Raw genomic sequence first — 10,901 nt, 5'->3', positions numbered from 1 at the left:
TGGAAAGGGAATTTGTGAGGCCATGGATATGAGTACTGCTACCTGCTTGGAAGGGCAAGAAATTCATTTAGAAGAGGAGTCTCCAGATAACTTCCAAGAAAAGGCAAAATCTGAAAATTTAGGGCATAAGCATTGGGGACTGGCAGAAATTAGGGGGCATGCTTTGATATAGAGAAGGTGACCAGCCAATGACTTTGGTTTTAGAAGCATCTATTTTTGTAAGTTTGTCGACAGCACAGTGATAGCTTGACATTGGGTTGAAGGACAGAGAGATGAAAGTCAGTGATCAGAAGGCGCAAGACACTAGACTAAGCTGACCCTGAACATGAGTTATACACTAGAAGAGACTGGTCCCTGAGCCAAGCTAATGGAGCAACTGAGACTGTTTCTATACTTTATCAACCTATCTGTCATTCTCAGTGTAATGAGAAATAGTGTATTAACAATCTATCTTTTTTTTTTCCCGGGTTAACCTTTCTACCTCCTTCTATGATTTGGTAATTTATCTTGTTCTATCTCTGCCTTGTTCTCTTGGGGTTTGGTAGGATACCCCATTCATTCCTGTTTGCCTGGGACTTTACTGGTCTTAGCACTAAAAGTTCTGTGTTCCAACACATTTCTAGGTCATGAATAAACAAGGACAGTAGGTCATCCCAAAGGTCTTTTCCTTTCTTAGCCCTCAACCATGTCCTTGTCAGCGAATTGTTTATTAAACAATTCTGCTTCCTCTTAGATCCTATCCATTAAAAAAACATATGGATCACTAAACTTCTGGTCATAGGCCATGCTGTCAATGTGTTCCCTTGTCTTCCTGGTGGCTCCCGACCCTCTCCCTATCACACACATACTCTCTCTCGAAAACTGCCAAATAATATTTAGCACCACTGGATTCTGAGATCACATGGTTTCCTCCCAGCTTAAGTCTAGAGAGTGAGCTGTCCCTTTGCTTGTACTGACCACTTGGGACACCATTCAAGACTCAGCTGTTCTTCCCATGTTCTCACTGGCATCCATAGAAGCCTTCAAGAATTGGGTAGAAAATACAGTCTGTTGGGCATTTGGGCTTCATCTAAAAAGCCCTTTTTGTCCATAGGCTTTCAAAGTCATTGGCCCCACTTGGTTTGAATGTACTTCTGAACTGCAATATTATGTAAACTTGCAGAAGGTCATATGATCCTTCTAAGGAGTGATGTATTTCCATCCACAGATGTGGTGGCAAATTTGATTCTATCTTAAGCAAGAAACCACTGCTCAGAGCTTTGGGGAACATCTCATCTTTTACTTAGGAGATGAGGTCTTGTTCTCACATTAGGTTAAGAAGACTCTTTGCTTCCCCTGATTTTGTTTGCTTTACTCCTCATGTCTTAGAAAAAAATCAGCAAGTTTCTGTCCACACAGGTCATCTTTGAGCAGTCATAACCTTGATGGAAGCATGTGAGGATCACATTCTGGAAGCATTTTAATGTGGTAAAAAGAAAATCCTCCTAGCCAATGAAGGTTACATCACTCAACACAGATTCATTCATCTTTCCATTGCAATTAAAGGGCATAATGTAGCCATCAGCGAGCCCAGGATCAACAGCTAATGACTAGATAGATAACAGGTAGTTTAAGACATGAATAAGGCCGGGAACTTGACTCTCTTATCTATTTTTAGTATTAACTATCACAAGTCTAGAAAGGAGTTATGAAGAGTAATTTATTCTTCTGATTTTGCATATGTAAATAACATCATAGTCTCCATATTTCAATTTTTATTATTTCCCTAAAGACTTGCCCTTGGGTAAAAACATCCTTTATTTCTCTTTCATACCTTGTGTGATTGTGTGTGTGTGTTTTCTCAAGCTTATGCAGCTAGGTACAAAGGCAGTAGCAGTGTGTGTCCTTGATAAGTTGTTGTTAGAGCTGGGAAGACAAGATATACCTAAGAACAATGGAAATGTCTTCCTGTTGTTAACCCAAGTCTATGCTTACTGGATGATAACCTCAGGCAAGTAATTTATTTCTCATATCTCATCTAAACCTGTCTCTTCAAGGTTTCATTTGCACCATGGGGACATAATGACAATACTTGCCTTAAAGGATTATTCAAAGGTTTGAATAAAAAGCACATTAGGAACTGAGCCAAGTGTATGGTATGCACTTAATAAATATTTTTTGAGAATTATTTATTTTTATTCATGTATGTGCATGCACAATCACACTCATGCATGCATTTATGTGCTCTCATTTGTGCAGGTGCCCTGTGGAGGCTGCAAGAGGGTTCAGATCCTCTGGAGCTGGAACTACAGACTGTTGTGAGCTGCCTCACATAACTGCTGAGAACTGAACTCAGGTTCTTTGTAAGAGCAATATATGCCCTTAACCACAGAGCCATTTCACTTATATTATTATTAATAACTTAATAATAAATAATAAGTTTATATAAATACATTTATTTAAAATAAAAGACTACTTAAAATAAAATAAATAAAAACAATATTAAATAATAAACTTAATATTCAACAAAAGTCTCTAATGATATTACCTTCTTTTCCAGATTGAGAAAATATGTTTTGTTACTGCAGGCATGATAAATATGGGCTTTCAACTGGGGCTTCCATATACCAAAGATAAAGTGTTTTCTCTTTGATGATTCTGTCTTGTCCCTCCCATCACACATGCATGTGCTTGCAATATGGAGGCAGATTGTGCAATAGTCTGAAAGTAAGAGATGGCCACAGAAGCTAAGGTTACATGAAGTCTCCATGGTATCTTGAGCATAGGGGAGCCTTAATAGGCAAAGAAATTGAAGGTGAACTCTTTACATCAGACACTTTTGCCTTCTACTCACCTGCCTCATTGTCAGGGGGCAGATGCTTAGGAATGGGAAGGTTGATAGATATTGCTTCCATTGCAAAGCCAACACTTAGCAATAGCTGCACAGCCATGCAAGGCTGGGAGTATCTCTGACTGCTGCCTTATGGGCTGTCACTCACTGGGCCTATGCAAGTTAATCTAGCACCAAACACCTGTAGATAACTACTGATTAGTCTAGATGGCTGCAGGGTGGGGGAGGCATCAATAACAGGAAACACTAGCCTGCTTTCCCTAGCTTACATCTGATTGGTAGACAAAATAGAGACACTTGGAATGCTTAGCAAGTGATCAGTCACATGCCATTGGTTGTTAAACTTGTAGGTGCTTGCTCCCAAGTTCAGAAAACAGGTTGCTCACTGTGGATTTTTGAGTGAGTGGGACTGAAAGAGTTAAAGGGTGATAGCCATATTAAGTTCATTCCCTGCCTGCCCCCCTTGGGAGGCTGCTGGAGGAATTAAGATAAGAACCCAGGACCTCAAAGAGGGGAGGGATTGGGGGACTAGTATTATTCACTTGCTCTGGGTCCATCACAGACAGTCTTATTGCATTCTCATCAGAACCTGGTGGGTATAATAACTTGCATTTTACAGACATGGTTCAAAGAAGGGCCGACAATGTGCTTGTTTAGGTGATAGGCTTCAGATGTACTAGTGATGGGCTTCGTGACCTTGAGGGAAAGTTGCTCAATGATACTCAAACAATACAATATTCTGAATCTTCAAATTATTCATTACACTTTTTAATGTTCTCCTACAAAGAAAGGGTGTGTTCTAGAAACAGGGTGGGAAAGATCTGGTGAGATTCTTTCTAAAGTAGTCTACAGGTACTGTCCAAAACTGGTACATCACTGAAGAAATCAACAAACACCAAACACACACACACATATCCACAAGTATGTTCAAACTACACATACAAATATACAGGCAAACACACAGGTGTACACATATGTAGAGCATGTGTGAAATATACTCTCTCATGTGTGTGCGCATGTGCACACACACACACACACACACACACACACACACACACACACACACACAAGTTCTGCAGACACTGCAGTGTTCTCAATATTTTTTAAAAAGCTGGAGTAGGGCCAGAGACTATCATAACGGAATAACTATGTGAAGCCGCTGCAAGCAGCAGGAAGGCAGAAGGAGGACTTGGCAAGGTTTATTTCACTTTTTAACTAATCCATGTTTAATTAATGTTCACAGAGAAGGGGGTGGACTGAAACTCTTTACCCCATTGCAAAGCATCCTTTTTCTCTTCTCTATTTGTTTAGTCTGGAAAAAGCAATGACCTGTGGCTTGGAATATGTGAATAATGAATTAAATTTCAAGCATAATTTTAGCTTTGCATTGGGAGGAAGTTAAAGAGCATGCTTTATGAAAAACACTTTTCTAGAGAACTGCATTTCCTGAACTGCAGAAAAAAAATATTTTCCCCTTCTCGTGACTTATCTTTTTTCCCTCCAACAATAAGTTAGCTTGGGTTATTTTATTCTCCACACATGGATTGAAGGAGAACAACAACAAAAGGAGATACTGAGACATAATGATCTCAGGGCTTGCCATGGTAGAAGCCAGACTCTCAACAAGAGCTGAAGTTGGGTACAGAGTTGGAGGTCTGGATACACAGAAATCAAGCATTCTCCAGATTAGCTACAATTAATTGTATGGATGAATCTGTTACAGGAAATGAACTGTTCGGGCCTTGAAACCCCAGCTCACAACAGAAACAACCCCTTTCAGTGTTCAGCACTGACTTGTTCTTTTTCTTTTATGTCTCTATATGAAGTGTATCTAGGCAGCTGCTTAGGAACAGTATTGTTATAGCATTAATTTCACTCCCAGGGAAGTCTCCTATGCTATAATGCTTGATTTTTGTAAAGCTGAGCCTAAGAGTGCAAACTCTCACCTACTGGCCTTTCCCTTTCTCTGTTCATTTTTCAGAAGTGGGGGTCTTGTTTTCCTTGGAAAAGAAACTAAATATTGAGATATCTGGGGGGAAAATTTTCATTTTGCACAGAATTTGAGTCCTGTGGCTCTTTGCATCAGTCACTGCTAGCAACTCAGAGTTTATAGGGACTGCTCAAAGTAAAACTCTCTGACTCCTTTAATATTTTCCTATGAGTTTCACAACTCTAAACGCTCCTGTTAATTCACACCAACCTTCTAAGAAGAATCCAATGCCATGCTCTGGCAGAACCCTAGCACTTATTTGCATAGTCAGCTAAATTCCCACGAGGTCATCTTAGAGTGGCTTCATTACCAAGTAGTTAGCTTTTCAATTATGCAAACACGTATTTATTGAGCATCTCCTATTTGCTAGACACTTTATACCTGCTGGGCTGCCTGGATGTTCTGAGCTGAGTCTTGGGAATTTTCCTAGAAAGTATGCCTGGCTCTTGCCCTTGGAAAACAAAGAGGGAGATAGACAGATTAGACAGAGGGGCAGTTAAGCTGCAATGCAGTCACAATGCCTCAGCTTGGTCCGGTAGGGAGTTATGGGACTTGGTAGAGCCTTCCATGATGTGGGGGGGGGGCTGGGTCTTTTATGTTTCCATTGACTAGTCACTGACTATAATTGCCCCTGACATTGAGCCCAGGAGGCAGACCTCTGTCTCTGCAGGAAATTTCTGGAGACAATTTGAAGTTGAGGGCTAGCAGCTGTCAACATAGTCACCATCTGGGGAATGAAGTTCTTGCGCCTCAAAGGGGAATATGGTGACACAGATGTCTGCTGCCCTGAGCAAACTGCATTATGTGCTCACAGGCATTTGTGAGAGGACGAGGAGCAAGGGTGGAATTAAACAAGCATGCAAGTGATATAACTTGGAGTGGCACCTGGCTTGGAGGGATCGCCCCATGCTTTAGTCATTTGCTGAGGATAGCGGCAGTGAAGAACTTGGGGAACATTTGCATTGGGCCTTAAATATTTCTTAGCTTGAGGATCTTTTTCATTCCTAAGTTAAAGGATAAAAGTTTAAATACATAGTGGTGAAGCAGGACTTCTTTCACACAAAACTCCAGATTAGGACATTGGGTTAGAAGCTAAATGAGTCCCCACAGCTAAGGAATGACATCTGGCCAAGTGTTGAGGTTCAGAATCAGTGTTCTTGTTATCTCTTCATCCCCAGAAATTTCAGGAAGCACTACAGAAGAGGTTATGGCCATCAGTATCCTCAGTTCTGGGGACTCTGGACATTCTGGGTTATCAGAGGACAAGCTGCATCAGGGCATGGTCATTGTGCATCAGGGCAGGTCACTGTGCTCAGGGCATGAAGTACCCACTGGCTTCCCTGAAGTGGGTTGTGCCTTTCGTTCCATTACACATTGATGAAGACTTTCTTGAAATGAGAGGTTGCTTCCTCCAGCCAAAAGCTGAGGAGGCATTTAGGAAGTAGGTGAAGAGCTAAAGAAAATTCTGCATGTTGCCATGAGAGGGGTGTTCCTAAATGCCTGCTTGACCCTACATCTCCCAACTTCCTTGCCAGCCTGACAGGCACCCTTTACCCTGGCTCATAAAGTTCTGAAATTATGGCAGCAGTGACTATCCATGGGGTCACCTGTAGTCTCCTGGTTCCCAAAACAACCAGCAGGCTTACAGAAGTACTTTTCACTTGGGGATGGAGCAGACATGGAGGACAGGGATGGATTAATGGATTACTGGCCCAGTAAGGACAAAAGGTCCAGATGCTATGACTGGTGCATTCTGGGACACCATAGGCAGTAAATGGGGATTAAATTAGATTCCACTAGCATCCTCATGAGGGCAAACCTTAGTCCTCTCCTGTGACAGCATCAGGATGCAAGGAAGGTCACCTCCTCCCTACAGTGAGCTATTTGTCACTGTTATAGTTTTATAGGGTCTCAATTAGGCAGCCCTGACTGGGCTACAACCAACTCATTCTGTAGAACAGGCTGGCCTTGAACTCACAGATACAGTCTTGCTTCTACCTCCCTAGTGCTGGGATTTGAGGTGTGTGCTCTTATGCCCAGTTTTACTGCTCATAGTCTTTTTCTTTTCTCTTCTTTCCTTTCCTTTATTTCTTTTTTTTCACAGAGATCTGCCTGCCTCTGCCTCCCAAGTGCTGGAACTAAAGTCGTGCACCACCAACACCTGGCTACTGCTCATAGTCTTAAACAAGGTTTTAGAAATGTCTTGAAAACAGATACAAAAGCAGAAACCCGAGTGCTTTTATGAAGGCAGATGCTTGCCACTGCAGTCCTGCTTGCAGCACTGACTCTGCCATGTCCTCTGAAGTTCTTGTGTGGTCTGCATTGTAGCCACAACTCCTACAAACCCATCCGATGAGTGTGTCCAGTGTTCACAGAATGGTCAGTCCCCAATCATAGTGGCTGAGTGTCTTCCTTCCTGGATGGCAGTGGGCTCAAGAGTCTAAGGTTACAGGTTCACCCAGGTAGTGTACGGGCTCCTGAACACTGCTCTGTCCATCATCTCCTCAACTCTCATTGCCCTCCATGCCTTTCTGGGGTTGGTTGGTTTCCTTTCTTGACATAGAATTCTCCCCTGTTCTCTGATGCCTGTCTCCTTCTAGTAAATACCAACACTAACCCATGTAGAATGTTGATATTAGTGGTGAGTTTTTCCACCTTTGGTCTCTGGATCCTCATAATGGCTCCAAAGACTAAAACAACCTCTACTTAGGGGAGCAGCGGATGGAGACACAGAGAGCCACATGGCTGGCTCCATGCAGGAAGAGCAGGTGACCAGTTAATGTGCTGCATGATCAGCTGCATGTTAAAGTGCTTGCCCATCTTCCAGCTGCAGCTACCACCATGATGCTTCAGTGATGCCTTCTGGCTTAGGGAAAGGGACTTAGCTCAGCTCATGAAATCCTAAAGGAAGTAAATAGAGTCACTGTTTCTAACATGTCTTATTTTATAGTATTGAGAGTCCTGTCTTAGTCAATTCTTAGAAAAGAACTATTATAATACATGTTTATGTTGTGCACATGTGTGTGAGATACACATGCATGTATGTACACACATGTGGGAGGCCAGAGGTCAACCTCAGGTATTTTCCTCAGTTACTCTCTGCCTTATCTGATACAAGTTCTCATTCTGAACCTGGAGCTTGCCGGTTAGCTAGACTGGCTAGTGAGCCCCAGGGAGCTATATGTCTCTGTCCCTTAGCTTCCTACACTAGGGGTCATGAGTGCACATCACTATACCATCATTTTTTACATGGGTGCTAGGGATTCAAACTCAGGTCCTCATGCTTGTGTGGCAAGCACTTTAGCCATTGAGCAACCTCTCAACCCTCTGAGAAAGATTATTACTTTGAAAGTTCCTGTCTTTCTGGAAAGCTTTGTGATGCCTGATCATGTTGACCTGTTCAGTAAGAACCACTTCAGAGTACCCTCTCATGCTGATCCCAACACACACACACACACACACACACACACAGAGAGAGAGAGAGAGAGAGAGAGAGAGAGAGAGAGAGACACAGACACATACATAGATACATAGACACACACAGAAACACAGACACATACATAGACACACAAACACAGACACATATAAATATATACACACATATATACACAGACACATAAATGTTCACACAGATACACACATAGATAGATAGATAGATAGATAGAGAGAGAGAGAGAGAGAGAGAGAGAAGACAGACAGACACATACACATCACCCTACCCACATTGCCTCCAGAGTCCCCCTGGGTTAGGTAGCAAACACAAGGTTGTTGGTGGGCTTTCACAGCGCCATCTACTAGCATGTTGTCCATTGGGCAATTTAACCCTTAAAAAAAAACCTCAGCTTACTTCTTCAGGGTTATGAAGTTGCCAAGCCAGAAAGTAAGAAAGTAAATGTTACAGTTATTAGGCTCACCTCCAGTGACCACTTAAGCAGCCTCCCATAAGTACATCTGGTGGGTAGGGCCTAAGATCATGGAATCTGGCTGCAAGTTACCCTTGGAATTGTAGTTTTTCTTTTCTCTTCCCAACTAATCTGGTTTTTGTTTTGTTTTGTTTTGTTTCCTGTGTAGCTCTTAGCAGACAAGGGTTCAGTTTTCAGTTCCCAACACTTACATTCCTGTACAGGCCCGCCCTACCTGTTTCATGCTGTAATTGCAATTTCAAATATGTATGTGTACATGTGTATGAGTATATAGTGTATATGTGTATGTGTGTGTATCTGTAGGCAGTGTATATGTATATCTATTTGTGAGTGTGTGTGTGTGAGTGTGTGTGTGTGTGTGTGTGTGTGTGTGTGTCAACATTGGGTTTCTTCTTCAATTTTCTATCTTTATCTTTTGAGTCAAGGCGTTTCACTGAATCAGAGCTCATTCATTGGCTAGACTGGCTGAACAAGGCTGTTTCCACTCTTCCAGCACTAGCATCACAGTCAAAAATCATACCCAGCCTTTACATGGGTGCTGGGGGTCTGAGTACATGTGTTCATTCATTTATGGTAGGCACTTTAGTGACAGCCATTTCCTTGGCTACCCATTGAAGGGCCAGGAAGATCTGGAACATGGCCAAACATAGATCAAGCGAGGAAAAGCTCTACCCAAATCATCTTTACTTCTAGCATCAAGTATTTCCACCTTGTAAGAAGCCAGAACCTCCTCTCCCAACAGCTCTTTGTCCTTAGGGAAAGGCTTATCAGGGGTCACAGAGGCAAAGGCCTCTGCCACTAGTGAGCAGAGTATGTCTTGTGCATCTCAGCTGCACACAGAGGCCAGAAAAGGACTTTAGATTGAGGATGGCTGGAGCTCCATCTTCCCCCTTGCTCCCACAGGCACTCCTATGTGTTACAAGTACACAAGGTAGCAACTTTCACCCTTGCTTCTGTAAGTCAGGGACAGTTTGTCCACATTCCTGTTGCACTAGCCAAAACAGTTGCACAGCCCAGCCAACTTCAAAGGAGAGCAGAGAAGCTCAGTAAGGAGGGCATACTCTCACTGCTTACATGACTGTATTTTCCTCCTTCGTGACCATATTTTCTGTCATGCTCTGAAGACACTGATAACAATTTCACTTGAAACATCTCATGGAGAAAAAGTTAGGATGGTTCCTGAGGTGAAATTCTAATCATGCTTTGAAGCCTTTCTAAGTCTGCTGTGATTTGCTGGCCTGGAAACAGTCTAGGTTTATATAAAAATTCTGCCTATCATCCTTGGGTTAGGAGGTAAAGACAGAGGCCAAAGAGGCTGGCTCCAGAACTTTCTCTGGGTTCTTGGTAAGCATTTCTAAAGGACAGCATTCCTGGGTTCTATTGGAATACTGGATGAGTGGGACCTAAAAATCATCTCCTGAACCTGACCACAAGAAAACCTGGGAAATCATAGTTTTTCTTTCCCACTGACACACTTGCCCCTTCACCTTTAGGGACTAATGCCCAATTCCTAATACCTATACTCCTCAGGTGTCCCCTCTCACTCCAGGCTTTCTGTGACTTTCACCATCACTCTGTCTTGAAGATACTTCTGAGTCCTTTGAGTTCCTTGTGGCCTGTATCCCATTCCTTTTTTGTATTTTCTGTGTTTTATAAATATCTTATTTCTTCATTAGGATGTGAACTTTTGGACACTATAGAAGTTGGTTTGATTCATCTACAATAGACCTGACCACACATGTGGACTTTATTACATATTTCTGAATGGTTCGAAGAATGCATCCCTATGGTTTTCCCACAGAGTCTCTCTGTGGGAAGTGTTTAGGATCTCTCAAGTGAAAGATGGTACATGGATGGATGGACAGACTACGGAATAGTTTGTATATGCAGAGCCCAGTTGGCATCTTACAGGGAGAATGAACAAGCTGTTTTTTCTCAGAGAGTTCTTGAACAAATGTACACATACTAGTTCTTGGAATAGAACCAAATGAGAGTGGGGATGACTCAGAGAAACATCTTGCCAGTGTATAAAGAGAGGCCCACATCCTACTGTTGTGCACAAGTATATAACTATATCTTGGTCAGGATTTAACCCTTTGGTACAGAGGCAAGTTTCACTGGGCCAGGGTTATGGAATGTTTCTGCTTCACTGATGATG

The sequence above is a fragment of the Phodopus roborovskii genome, unplaced genomic scaffold (genome assembly GCF_943737965.1).
Source record: "Phodopus roborovskii unplaced genomic scaffold, PHOROB, whole genome shotgun sequence".
NCBI lineage: Eukaryota > Metazoa > Chordata > Mammalia > Rodentia > Cricetidae > Phodopus > Phodopus roborovskii.
This window is presented reverse-complemented; position numbering follows the sequence as displayed.